This window comes from Dipodomys ordii, unplaced genomic scaffold (assembly GCF_000151885.1).
Source record: "Dipodomys ordii isolate 6190 unplaced genomic scaffold, Dord_2.0 Scaffold93, whole genome shotgun sequence".
Taxonomy (NCBI): Eukaryota; Metazoa; Chordata; class Mammalia; order Rodentia; family Heteromyidae; genus Dipodomys; species Dipodomys ordii.
The window spans coordinates 6,869,573-6,884,175 of NW_012267309.1; positions in this window are offsets into that span (position 1 = coordinate 6,869,573).

A 14,603-nucleotide genomic window follows, 5' to 3' on the forward strand; every position below is an offset into this window, starting at 1 on the left:
TGAAGCATGTAAGATATTTTGATGCTTCAGGGAATTTTGTATAATTGATGCTATATTTTTCGGAGAATGCTCCAACTGACTGATTATGAAAATATATCTTCCTACTTTAGCTTACATTAAATCTTTAAAATAATATCCCCATACAAGGCCAATAATTTGGGAAGAAACCTCATTATTTCACAATTGGTCCAACCTAGTTTCCCTACATCCTAACCACATCATAGGAAAATAGAACCAAAATAAAACCTACAGGTGATCTAAGAATGAAACAGGGGTTTTCAACTTGGCATGACCTGGCCACTCCCATTAAACATAAATGCAAAGACCAAAACTCTTTTACAGGATAGCTAGATACTTTTTAATAATTACAGATCCCTTTCCTTTTTTGTTGGGATAAGGAACTCCAAGCAGGGCTACATTCTCTCCTCTGGGTACTGCTGTAACCCATGTATCTTCCTAATTGCCCCAGACTTACCAAAACCATCTGGTGCACATGAACGTTGTCTTGAAGCATTAAACGTGAAGCCGGTTTGTCTGTGTGTAGAGCTGAGCTTTCCTTCAGTCAGTGAAATAAAAATGATCTGCTTTTCACAGGACTAGCTAAAATACCTGCCTTTAGGTGATGTACATCACACTTTTAAAAGAGGCAGCTCCACGTGATGAAGCCACATCCTGCTAGAGCAGCCCCCAGCAAAAAGTGCCAGAGAATGAAGATCACACAAGGGTAGCAGCAGCCCACGTGATTCACAATCAGCACTGGGGACTTTTCTCATTTGGAAGGACTTGTGAACAAGTCAGATGAGCTGGGAAGCCAAATTGAGAGCAGTGGAAGGAAAAAATGGGGAAAATACAACTTTAAAAGGATCACTGATAAGCTACACTCTGCTTCAAAGTCATCTTTTCTTTAGTAGTCTGATCTGCTAACTTGATGGATTCACGTTATAATTTTCCAAGGAATTAGCAACACTTTAGAGATTCTCCAATTCCAGTTCTGTTGTGTTCTGTTATATGAAACATATTCTATTATTTCCATATCTTGGTTTGGGATAAAAGGCACAAACGTCATTTCTAGACCTCTTCTTCCATGAGGGACAAAACATATTTGTAAAGTAGAACGCAAATTAGGTAAGATGTGCACTGAAACACTCAAATGTACATCAAATAAAACTTACAGATATGACATCACAATAGCAGGCATATATGGTTTATCTCATCAAAGTATCACAACTCAAGAGGCAAGTGAGAGAAGATTGAGGCTTAGAGAATTACAGTGTTTGTCCAGTGCAACAGTTGATCTTAGCCTTAAACCTTAGATGACCGCTCTCAATCAATGTATTGTCTTTTCAGTAGTATAGGTTGAAGAGATTACAAAGAAAGCCTCCCAAATAAAACAAATTCATTAATTAATATATATTTATATGCTATTGCTACAGGAAAATATTTTTCAAAATCTTGTTCTCACAGACAGAACTTAAAAGTGTACAGTTTATATACTATCCATTATTTTTTGTAAGAAAGAATGCTATAGTAGTTCATCTTCAAGACTTCGGGGTTCTAAATTAAAAAAAAATAGAATTACCTTCATGACTTACAGAACATATTTCTGAAAATGCACACTTCAAGGCCAGGCACTCTACAGGAAGCTAACAGCTGAGGATCAAAGTTTGAAGCCAGCCCTGACAGGAAATCCATAAGATTCTTATCTCCAATTAACCACTAAAAAGATGGAAATAGAGTGGTAGAGAACCAACCTTGAAGGAAAATATTAAGGAACAGTTCCTAGGCCCTAATTTCAAGCTCAAGTAATGGCAACTCAAAAGGAAAAAAAAATTAAAGCACATTTCTGTAATTTTTACTCAATAGCATATTTGTGGAGAATCTGTGACGTTTTCTAACTTGAGTTATGCAGCTGTCTGAATTTTTCCAGCTATCTAAAAAATAGGGTGTGTCTGATTGGTAAGTGGTGGACAGGTTGAAAGAGTTATTACTTCACTCTGGGAGAATTTCAGTGGAGGAAGCAGCTGTATTGATTAAGGAAAATAGTTTCCTGAAATACTTAGTAATTCCATCTTGTACAGGCAGAATCTTAAACAGCTTTTTACATGAGGAGGATTCACCAAAGAAACAAAAACTGGATTGTGATAGACATATAGAAAGAGATGAAACAACATAAACAGTGAATAAAAGGAATGTGATTAACAATAGCCCCATTTGGTTATTACAAATAAGCTGCTGACTGAACTTATATATATCATTTACCTAAATTAGAACAAAAATGTCATGTTAGTATCTTCCTCAACTTATATCTGAAAGTCTGACTGTAACGCTAATATCCATTCTGAATTTTGAAAAGAGTAATGATGAGACAAGAAAGGAACAGAATTCCTTGACATAGTGAACTATTATGAATAGCCTACATATCAAGAAAAAACTCTTGACTGGCATTTCAATATATTAGTTTATGATCTATCAAAGTCTGTCACTAGTGAATGAAAACTAAAGCAATAGTAGCTCTGTTCTAATTTAAAACCTGGCTTCTATATCCAGCTGATGTTTGATCCAAAATTATCATGCCTCTAAAAACTGAATCAAAATTTTCAAATGCTTTTTCTGAACACAGTAATACACTGAAACTGTGGGTGCATAGTTACCTTTTAGAGCTTAATGGAATAAGCTATAAGAAAAGCATGATCTCACAAAGAAATAAAAGCTCTTCAGTGCTCAACTCAGCTCCCAGGCGAGAGCAGCCATCAATATAATATGAAAAATAAGTGCATAAACGATGGTACTGACAGAGACAGAGAACGGTCACCTTAACTCTTGATATGAGAGGGGTGATTCAGATCAGAGGAACCAGTAAAGCCAGTTTTTCACATCCATTCTAAAGTCACTTACATTTACCTCTGCAGCATAAACTCAGCGCTGAGATGTATTTAGCTCTACAATGTCATTAAAAGCTTGTATTTAGAACTTGTGAAAAAATGAAACTTGAACCTTAATCCTTCTATTTAATCCTTCATGGGAATCACATATATTAAATTAGAAATCTTGCTGGGAGCCAACAGTGTGAGGGGGCAACTTGTAATTCCAACATTCAAAGATCAAAAATTCAAGATTAGCTGTGCAACAGTGTCTTACACCTATAATGACAGGTAAAAGTCTGAGATCTAGAAGATGGGGGTTCTGACCATTGAGGGCACGAAGAGTTTGCAAGACCCCATTGCAACCAATAGCTGGCCTAGCGGTAGCACATACCAGTCAGCCACTTATGTAAAAGACTAACAATGGGAGGATCACAGTTCTAAGCTACCTTGGGACTAGAACTCGTTTCTCTATCTAAAGAAAAATCTGGGCATGGTGGCTCACACATTTTAACACAGCTATAGAAGGAATTTTGACTGAGGAATGGAAGTCTAGGCTGGCTGTGAGGAAAAAGAAGACTCTTCTTCCAAATTAATCAGGAGAAGGCTGGAAATGCGGCTTAATGGTAGAGTGCTTGCCTATCATGCATGAAACCCTGGGTTTGATTCCTCTACACCACACAAACAGAAAAAGCCGGAAGTGGTACTGTGGCAGAGTGCTAGCCTTGAGCAAAAGCAGCTCAGGGACAGTGCCCAGACCCTGAGTTAAAGCCCCAGGACTGCCAAACAACAAATTATTCAGGGGGAAAAACAAAAATACTGGAAGTGCATATCAAGCGACAGAGTAAAGGTCTGGGTTCAAACTGAATTACCACCAATTTTTTTAAAGTTTGTTCAAGGTCAGCCTGGGTTATATAGTAAGTCTTTTACTCAAACAAAACAATAAGAAAGTGTACATAAAATGAAATTATAAAACAAACCGGAAATTTCTTGTAGTGAGGCAGACAATGTGTAAGACTTAACATACAGACTTAATATTGTTATTGCTATTATTATCATCAGTTACTCTTGTAGTTTTCTATTTCGTTTACTGATTGGATGAAGAACTAAAATAGGCAGGAATTTAGGCATATTATTTTATTTTTATTTATTTATTTTATTTTATTTGTGAACATATTGTACAGAGGGATTACAATTACATGGGCAGGATAATGCATACATTTCTTACCAAGCATTGCAGCCTCCTCCTTTGTTTACCCTTCACATCCCTTCCCAGCCTCCCCCCCTCCTCCTTTGTTTACCCTTCACATCCCTTCCCAGCCTCCTCCCAGCCACCCCTCCCACCCCCCCCCACCAACATTGTAACCAACATTGTAAAGCTCGTTTTCGACATGACAACTTGTACTTCTCATTGTTGCAACAGGTCCACCTGTATCCTTAAACGACTTGTTTTTCCCCATCTCCTCCACAAGTTATACTCACATCAAATATAGTGAAAGCAGGGGTTAGGCATATTATTTTAGAATCATGTGAACAATTTCAGATAGTATATAACTTCAGACAATAAATTAAGGAGGTGATTTAATCTTTGTATTTTAATGTCTATTTTTAATCTCTTTATTTTTAATGGACACATAAAATTATGGAGATTGATGGTATAGAACATGGTATGTGTATGTGTATGTACACCAACTTAAATAACATATAGTGCTTTACAATTTTTTTTTTTTGGTCTGTAATGGGGCTTGAACTCTGGGCCTGAGAGCTGTCCCTTAGCTCTTCAGCTCAAGGCTAGCACTCTACCACTTGAGCTACAATAACACTTCAGATTTTCTGGTGGTTTATGGGAGATAAGAGTTTCGCGGACTTTCCTGCCTGGGCTGGCTTTTAACTGGGATCCTCAGATCTGAGCCTCCTGAGTAGCTAGGATTACAGGCATGAGCCACCAGTGCCCAGCTTCATAATTTTTTATACAGGCAAAATTAAAAAATGCTCTTGGCAGATATCAAGTAAATAACACATGACAATGAACAACAGTGCCATTTTGTGCAATGAGCCCTTTGAATTTATTCTCCAACTGCTCATTTGTTTCTTTTGACCAGCATCTCACCAAACCAACCCCATTCCCTTTTAACCACTCTCTGCTTCTACTTGCTCAACTTTTTTTTTCTTTTAAAAAAGATACTTAATCCGAAACAAAACACTTTGGAGAAAATTTAACTAAACAAATGTATACCTATTAAAAGATTAGCCTTAGGAATCTGAAAGCCTTAGATGCCACAAGCTAAAATATGATTTTTTTTACTTTTTTAAATTGTGAAAATACTGTACAGAGAGGTTACAATTACATGGACAAGATAATGAGTACATTTCTTATCAAGCATTGTAGCCTCCTCCTTTGTTTCCCCTTCCCATCCCTTCCCATCCTCCCCCTGACCCCCCACCCAATCATAAACATATGATTTTTATAACATCAAGCTCTTCCTCTTTAGGTTAGTGATCACAATATATGTTATAAACTTAATTTTGATAAAATGAAATACTGTAGCTAAATAATACTTAGAACATAGCAAACATTCCTTAATTGATCTCCATCTGGGACTGCTCTATCTCAAATGCTTTTGATCACACCTAATCTCAAACTCTAAGCAGGGTAAGGCCTGCTTAGTTACTTGGATGAGAGACCATAATTCACATTAAATGTGATTTTACTAGAACTGGTATAGCTTGTTTCATAGGCACTAGAAAACATGTCTGAATGAGACTTTTCTGAATTATTGCACTTTCATGATAAGATCAAAAGCTGAAAGTCAAGTGTTTTCACCAGGAGAGCCTTGGTATGACTACTTCTACTTGTACAAGCTATTTTTAAAATTCCACAGTCAATGAGGAGCTGTTACTAATTTTTAGAATGTGTATAACTATTTCTAATGATGCTGTCAGAAGAGGACTAAATAGAAAAATAATACAAACTTCTTCTACAAAGTACAAGAATTAGCAAATTTTCAGATTAGCATCTATCAAAACCTTAATTTCAGATTCAACCTGGAACTTTCTTTTCCTGATAAATTGAGTGTAGTACATAACTCTTGTTTATCGAGGAGACAAAAAAGAGAAAGATTATGAAGCTAAGAACCAAAAAAAAAAAAAGCATTATGAAGTTGAGAAAGACAGACCCAGTCAGACAGACAGACAGATAGGCAGTGAAAGAAAACATTCTAAGGTCAAGGAAATATAATAAATAAAATATCCCTGCATAAAATAAATGTACAAGTGAGAAAAAAAAGATTAGCTCTTGGAAAGAGCTGATGAGAATAATATACAAAAAGTCAGAATTTTGAGTTGCTGCAGGCCAACACACTGAAAGAAGACTTTGCAAGCAATTATTCTCATCCATAAAGAAACAATCCTAGCAAAGGAATGTGAAACCAGTACAAATGACAGTAGTAAGCAAAGATAATTAAACACTGAGAAAAATTCCTCTTAACATATCTTCAATGAAAAGAAATTAAAAGCTCAATCTAAAAACTCTACTGTAGTAGGTACACAGAATGATGCCTATATTTGTTATATAAAAGTAGATATAGTTATCCCTGCCCATGAATACTATAATTTTCATATGACTCCTCTGTTTGATAGTACTATAGTTTGAATTCAGGGTTAATGCTGTTTTCTAAGACAGCACTCTACTCCTTGAGCCACAACCCCAGTTTTATTTTATGTTTTATTTTATTTTTTCATAAAGAAGCCTAGACCAGTGCTTGGACAGGCTTCAAATTGCTTTTTCTCTACTTCTACCTCCCAAGGAGTTGGAGTTACACACCCAAACACACACACACACACACACACACACACACACACACACACACACACACAAAATCATGCCTGCCCTGTTCTCTGAGATAATTTTACTTTTTTGTATGCTGGCCTTCAACCTTGATCTGGCTCTTAGACAGCTTGGATTACAGATCTGTTTCACCACATCTGGCTCAGAGTTGTCTTCATAAACTAGAATGCAAAAGGTTCCTTCCTGGGGGGGGATTATAATCAAGAAGCTTTGTATATGTAATAGGCTTGTTAAAATAAAATACCTTTACACAGTGATGTCAATGAAAAGGATTCCTTGTGTGTGCTTTTAATTCTCAATAATATTAACAATAACTATGACCAGATAGTCTTGGGTACCTAACCACATATGAAACCTAATGTCAAAACAATGAGACTAAAGTTCAGAGATGTTTAATGATTTCTCTAATTGTACAGGTAACCCATAAATCTACATAGTATGGCTAGAAAGCTGTTGGTCAGTGGGAAAATATGAAATATGAAAAGAAATGAAATAAATATGAAAATAAATGAAATAAATGAATAAATATGAAAATAAATGAAATAAATATGAAAATAAATCACATGGACATCCAATGGAGTCATGCACACAAAAATTCGGTACCTAGGGATGAGCATACTAAACAAAATCACCTTTAGATAGTTGCACATGGAATGATTCAGGGTCTATTTCTGCATGATGATTAGGGTGCCATCCAGAATACACTTTCTTCATTATTTCCATATCACCTATGATATAGGAAACCTCTAACTGATATTAAAAAGGACATCAAACAGTTTCTGTAAAGTGCCAGAGAGTAAATAGCCTTAGACATTTCTGTATAAACAGGCTTTTCTGCAAATACTCAATTCTACTGTTACAACACAGAAGGAGCCATAAACAAGATGAAGACAAATGAGTATGGCTGGGTGTCAGTACAATTTTGCATATTGACACAATCTACAATTCATATATACATATGTATATCTAATTATACATATATGTGTATATGCCCACATATATATGTTTTATTATATATATATATATAATATTATATATATATATATATATATATATATATATATATATATGCCTGTTAAAGCTGACCCTGACCCAATTTTCTGTTCATCACTGTGATGGTACGAATAGCTTTCTCAACTAAGCTTCACTCTTCATTCAATTTCCTCTTTTCTTCCTTATGTATAGAATATGTGTATGTGTCTGTATGTGTATGTGTATCTTTGTACATTATTCCCTTGGACTCTATTAAAAAACAGAAGAGATAACTTATTCATCCCTCAAGCTACTCTGTGAACCTCTAGCTCTGCAATATGTAAAACTTCATGGATACTTAGTGTTCAATGTTCTCTAATACCCATAGAGTATGAATTACTTTGCTTCACTAGTTACGTTTATTTCCTATCTTGTGAAACTTTTTCATATATTATCCAGTACTGAAATAATGTCATCAATCCACCTATAGTTCTTTTATTAATTTGATTTTCTTGTAAAGGTGATGTACAGAGGGGTTACAGTTACATAAATCAGGTAACGAGTACATTTCTTTTTGAAAAGTGACTTGGAAAAAAATATATGAAGTGAAGTAAGCCAGTCCCAAAGAAACATAGGTCCCATTGTTATCCTTATTTTCAACAACTAGTATATCTCTGAGACAAGCAGAAAGGTCAGTTAAGTTGATGTTAGGTGAAATGAATCTCCCTTCCCTCATTTTCTCCCACTTCTCCCTCAGATTGGCCCTACACTCCCAAGTTGTAAAGTTCATTTCCAACATAGTATCTCATGAGTTTCACTGTTGAATTGTTTCATCCTTTGTCCCACCATTTCTGATTTCCCTTCTCCTCCTCAAATCAGATAAACTTATATACAAGCCAAGGGTACAGAAATAAAAAACAGTGACAACAGGGAACAAACCAAAGAAAATAAAAGAAAGAAAACGAAATAACAATAACAATACCTCTTGTTTCCATTTCTTGGTGGATATTCTTAGGAGAGGATCAGAATGGCTCAATAGCTATATGCATATCACCATATAAAATGATGTTTATCAAATGAACTCTACCTACATTTCTTAAGCCAACAACAGTTATGTGAAAAAAATTAAAGCTTATATGATTCTTACAACTAAGTCATATTTTAATAGATTACAGTTTAAACAGAGGGAATGGTGTCAGATGGGAGAGTCTTTTAGAATCTTTTCTTCATTTGTTAAAGTAAAATTTGAGATATTTATTCTAATAAATTTTTGAAACTTAGAAATTTAACTTTTTTTTGGAGATTATATTATTTGACTTTTTTGTATCTTTCTAATACTTTAAAGATTATAGTCACCACACTTTTTAGGCTTGGTCATTAAGCTAGTTTATCACAATTCTAAAATATTTTTCAAAACTGATTTCCAATTTCATATGTTCTGTAAGGGCAACTCTGCCAGACAAGCAATGCAAATGAAAATCAGAGTATCAGACCTGTTAAACAGTTTTTTTTTTTTTAAGATGAGGCAGTATCAAGTATTTTTGCATGTCATTGTGCCTTGTGGCCTATCTACTGACATACTCAAAATTTCCCTGAAGCTACCAAGAGTATTCATTTTTATTTTCACCCAACTATTGTACTATCAATTTGAAAATCTTGGATACTTGTACACATACCAACCTTTAAAATTTGAGAAGAAAACAAGGGTATATTTCTCTCTTTTTAAAAATTTTTTAAATGTTATTTTTTAATGTTATTACAAAGATGATGTACAGAGGGGCTACAATTACATAAGTCAGGCAATGAGTACATTTCATTTTTTTGAGAATTTTTTTTAATTTTAATTTTAAATTTTATTTTGTGAAGGATAAACAAAGGAGGAGGCTGCAATGCTTGATAAGAAATGTACGCATTAACCTGCCCATGTAATTGTAACCCCTCTGTACAGTGTGTTCACAAAAAATAAAAATAAAAATTAAAAAAATAATTTATCTTTTGACTCATCAGACAGTCACAAATCAAGTTATATGGGAAAAATCAGTAAAGTCCTAATTTCCTAGTTTTCTTTAATGCTAATGAATTCTTTCTTGGCTTCTAAATGACTCAAGTTCTGAGTAGTCCTGGTGCACACATTCAACCGTTAGGTCCTTCGGGCTGTGAGCCCAACTAAGACAGACTGCCTTCCTTTCACAGAGGCAACAGAGATAAAATGCTTGAAAATCCATATCACAAAAGCTAACAGGAAGCAATACAAGGATGCCATGGAAAAATGTGTAAAGCCAGAAAAATCTATGACTCATTGATTCAATGTTTTGTACTATTTCAATGTACTCTCATATACTTTTCAGTTGAGTCTCACGCAATGTTTAGTAAAATTAAGATTCACTAGAGGCCCCCTCCATATCATCGCATCCTAGAAGAAGCTAGGATTGCCTGAAGGAGGTATGACTTGGAGTGTTAGGAAACAAATATACTGTGACCTACAGAGAAACACCTAATGTGTAAGGTGAAGACATAGAATCTCTATTTCCTAGGATTAGCCAAATGAGTAACAGTGAATTTGTAAGACAGAGGTCTCAAAGAAAGAAATTGAGTCAATGAAAACACCCAGCCCCCATGGAGGAAGTGCATTGTGAAAGGAAAATGGGATGAAAAAAAGCACATTGCTAAAAGTCTGTGGGTAAGAAAATGGTTATGAAATCTGGTAAGGCTGCCTCAATTTTGTGATAGTCCTGCTTTGGTAGGAATATCGGTCTCAACTTCACGTCTCTCTTCTTCATTCAATTTTCTCTATTCTTCTTCCTTCTTGAGCAGATACCTTTAGGGAAAATGCCCTTTCTTACTGAGGCTGGGTGAGTTCTATTGATAGATCAGCTACAAAGCACAACTGAAAAATTGAAGAGAGAAATTGATAGAAATAAGTTAGAATAAACTGGAAATGGGTCACTGAAACCTAAGAAGAAGTGGTAGTGATGGCTAAAGATGCCAGAAGATTCTTCTTAACTCTTTTTATTCTGGAGAATAAACTGATAGTCTGCAAAATAGAGACAGTGGCTGCAACCCTCAGAACCATAAGCATTTTACATAACCAGCAGGATTTTTTGTTTGTTTGTTTTTTTAATAATTGCTGAGCTCCAATTCCTCTACCTCATGGCCATGATGATAGGTTTTGTCATAATATCAAATATTCTGCCTTCAGTGTGCAGCACTGGAAATGAAATCAACCACATCTACATGGTTTTTGTCTTTCCTCTAATAGCAGAAATTTTTTCCAAGTCTTCAAAATGCCCGACCAATCGTTGCCTGTGTGTGAAGAACCATTCTGGTCTTTCCCATCTGACTTGGCATATATTAGGGAGGATAGAAAAAAAAAAAAGAAAAAAGAAAAACACTTCATTGAAATCGAACCCTGAATAAGTTAATGCCTCCTGAATAAATGTGCGGTATCTCTCTCCCAGGCCTCAGTAATTGCTTTTTTATTTATCTCAAACCATTTTCATCTTCTCCCTTAGCCTAATAGAGTCACTTCCTTCACAGGATGCAGCCTCTGCTGATAGTAAATAAATAAATAAAATCATGCAGTTCATATTACTGCTGGTGGAAGTTGAAGTTTTACATTTATATATTAAATTAAAATGGCTTTTTTTTAACCCATCTCATACAAAATGTAAATGGTAGTTCAGTCAGGCAGGAGACAGAAGTTGGCTACTTTTAGAGCAGATATGACTGAAATTTCAATTTCAGGGCAAATACATTTCATGGGCCATACAGACATTTTTAAAGAGACTAATATAGAAGTATTCATTCTAATCATATTTAATATCTGTCTTGAGTAAGCCTGAAACTCTCAGTTGAAGAAAGAGAGCATTAGTATCTTTTAAAGGAGCATGGTTGATGAATACTCTACTTAAAGTAAATGAAAAGAACTCAAATGGAAAGAAATAATTTAAAATGAATAAAAAGGAAAGTGTAGATACAAAGGAAGCATTATCATTGTACACTGAGTCATTATCTATGTCAAAAATTCACTCCTTAACACCAGTCAGAGCTTTGTAATTCTCTTACCACTCCAGGAACTGTGATCTATAGTCTGTACAATTGTGTCAGTGAATAGAGAGCTGTGGGCCCTGAATTATAAAAAGGGTACATTTCAGAAATGAGAACTCTTTCTCATCATTAAAAATATAGACAATTTTATGATTTTCCAGGTATTATATAACTAAAACACATTTGCTAGGAGTAGATACTTATGGACAATGAATATGATAACAAATGGAATCTCTAGATGAAGACTGAAAAACAGCAGGCAGGCTGAGGTAAAAAAAAAAAACTCATGTTTTTTACTTTCAAAGCAGATGAAGATAATTACTATGGCAATATTACTTGTTTCTATCAAGCAAATATTTGGGCTTTGTGTGACATAATAGAACCCAAGGCAACAAATAACTGCTAATCTATGTCTTAGCTGCTTAGGTTGGCATAGTAGACTGATGCCGTTTTACAGGTAAAGGAAATGAGCATGTAGAAGGGCTTTGCTCAAATCAAGCTACTTGTAGAACATAAAAGATCCTAGTGTAATTGACAAACAGGTGAAGAACACCTCTGAACTCTTACACCAACCTCCATCCTTTATATTGGTTTCCTAATCAATTGTGTTGAGTCTGAACCCAGTGGAAATGAGTGTCTTCACTAATTAGTAATGTGTCTCAGCTTTAGGGGCAGGATGAGTCAGAAAATAAAAAAAGACATTTACTGTGGGATCCTCTATTTACCCTTGTTATTCTAGGTTCACTGACCTCAATAAAATAGTAGGATGATGGCTTTGGTTCCCCATACTGTGCTTTACCTCTTAGGAGGGAATGCACTTAGTGGTTGTAGAGCCATTCTAGATCACATGATGGAAATGATTTTTAGTAGCTGAAATAACACGAGAGTTCCATAGACCTCATTGATACAGCTGAGCTCTACTATTGTCGTGGTGACCAACTCAAATTCCTGAGCCTGCAATGCCAAGGTCAGAGTAGACTATGGCAGCATCATGGGTGAAATGTAAGGTTTCCCTCATAAGAGACCTCTGATTTTTCATGGTCCATACACAGTTTTCTTCAAACACTGTCCAATATATTTGTACCTACTTTAAATCAGCAATAGAGAAAGTCACATCTTAGCAAATAAATTAGACTATCTCACTCAAAAAGTGTTTATCACAATATCCTTAATAATGACCAACTCTGCTTGTGTATTTAAAAAAGTTTCAATGTACCAAAATTGCTTAAAAATAACTTCTGGATACAGATATGCAGCACAAAGTTCATATGACCATGAATGCTATCTATTGGAAAAGCGAAGTCACATAATTGGTAATATTATCACATAGTATTTTATGTCATATGACCTACAGTGATTTGAAAAAGCTCTGCATTGGGGAACACTCTTAACTTAAGTTTTTAAATCTACAAAAGGCAACTTGAATACAAAAAAATGGTGGGGGGGGATTGCAAAAGCAGTCAAGATATCATCATGGATTAACCTATTGTACTTGAAAACTGAACTCAGCTAAGACCTGTTTGAGCTAAATTTGTAAGAATTTCCTTTCTGAACCAAAGTTTAGCTTCTGTGTGAGTAGGGGCATACTTGCTATGTGTAGGGTAAGGATAGGAATGGCATATCATCCACGCTTCTTCAGCTGTTGTCCATCTTTGTTTAGAAAACAGAGGTGTTGAGCAGCTTCAATGATTTTTTTGGATAGCTGCTGTCTTCCATTATTCTGCAAATGGCATGAATTCACTTTTCCTTCCTTAGCCTAGATTCAAGGATACTTGGTTTTGACTTGACAAACACGCTCAGATTTCACAAACTGTAATTAAAAATAATTATCAAAACACAGACCAACACATGGATTCACAGGTGAACTTCCCAGTTTTGTAGTGTATTTGTGAGGTTTCCCTAGGACCACTGCCCATTGTAGTTCTTTGCCACACAACAATGGCCTTCTACCAAGAGGTAGCCTTCTTCCAAGCACTCTTTGTGGCTTTCATCATTGTAGAATAAAAGAGTGCTGTTAGTTTGCAATTGCCTTTAATGAATGTCAAAGATTGCTATACTTGCCGTGTTTATCTAAAAACTGGCATCTTTTCTTCAAGAAAAGTAAAGTGCTGAAAAAAATCAAAATTATATATTGGATCACTGAAAAAGAACAGAACTCTTGGCAAAATAGACATAACTGTTGGAAGCGCCTGTTTTATAATCAGGCAATAAATTCAAAATAAGAATATTTCATCATGAAAATGAATCTCAGGTAGTCTATTTCTTTTCTGGGATCATGTATATAATGATAATATATAGATATATAATATATCTTAAGACTATATTTAAATCATGTAACTTTAAGTGCAGCAAAGTAGGAGAAAAGAAGGGAAAACAAAAGAATAACAGAGAACACCTGACAGGGATTCCTCTCTAGTCATGAGAGCTTATGGGACAAATGCATTTTATTTTAGTAGAGGGAGAAGAAAGTGAGGAAGTCTGATGTGAAATCTTTATTTAAAAAAAAATCCTATCTGCTAGGCACTGGTGGTTCAGGCCTGTAATCCTAACTACTCAGGAGGCTGAGATCTGAGGATCGTGGTTTGAAGTCAGTCCAGGCAGAAAAGTCCCAGTGAGACTTATATTCAATTAACCATGCAAAATCCAGAAGTAACATTGCGGCTCAAGTGGTAGAGCACTAGCCTTGAGCACCAAGAGGCTTAGGGACAGTACCCAGCTCTGAATTCAAGCTGCACAAGTGACAAGAAGAAAACAAAAAGATATCTATCTATGTGTATGTATGTATCTATATGACCACACCCAAGCTTAAGTTGTTTTTATTACTGGATAAGAAATAAGGAATGTTTGCATTGTTTCCAATATTTCTGATGAATATA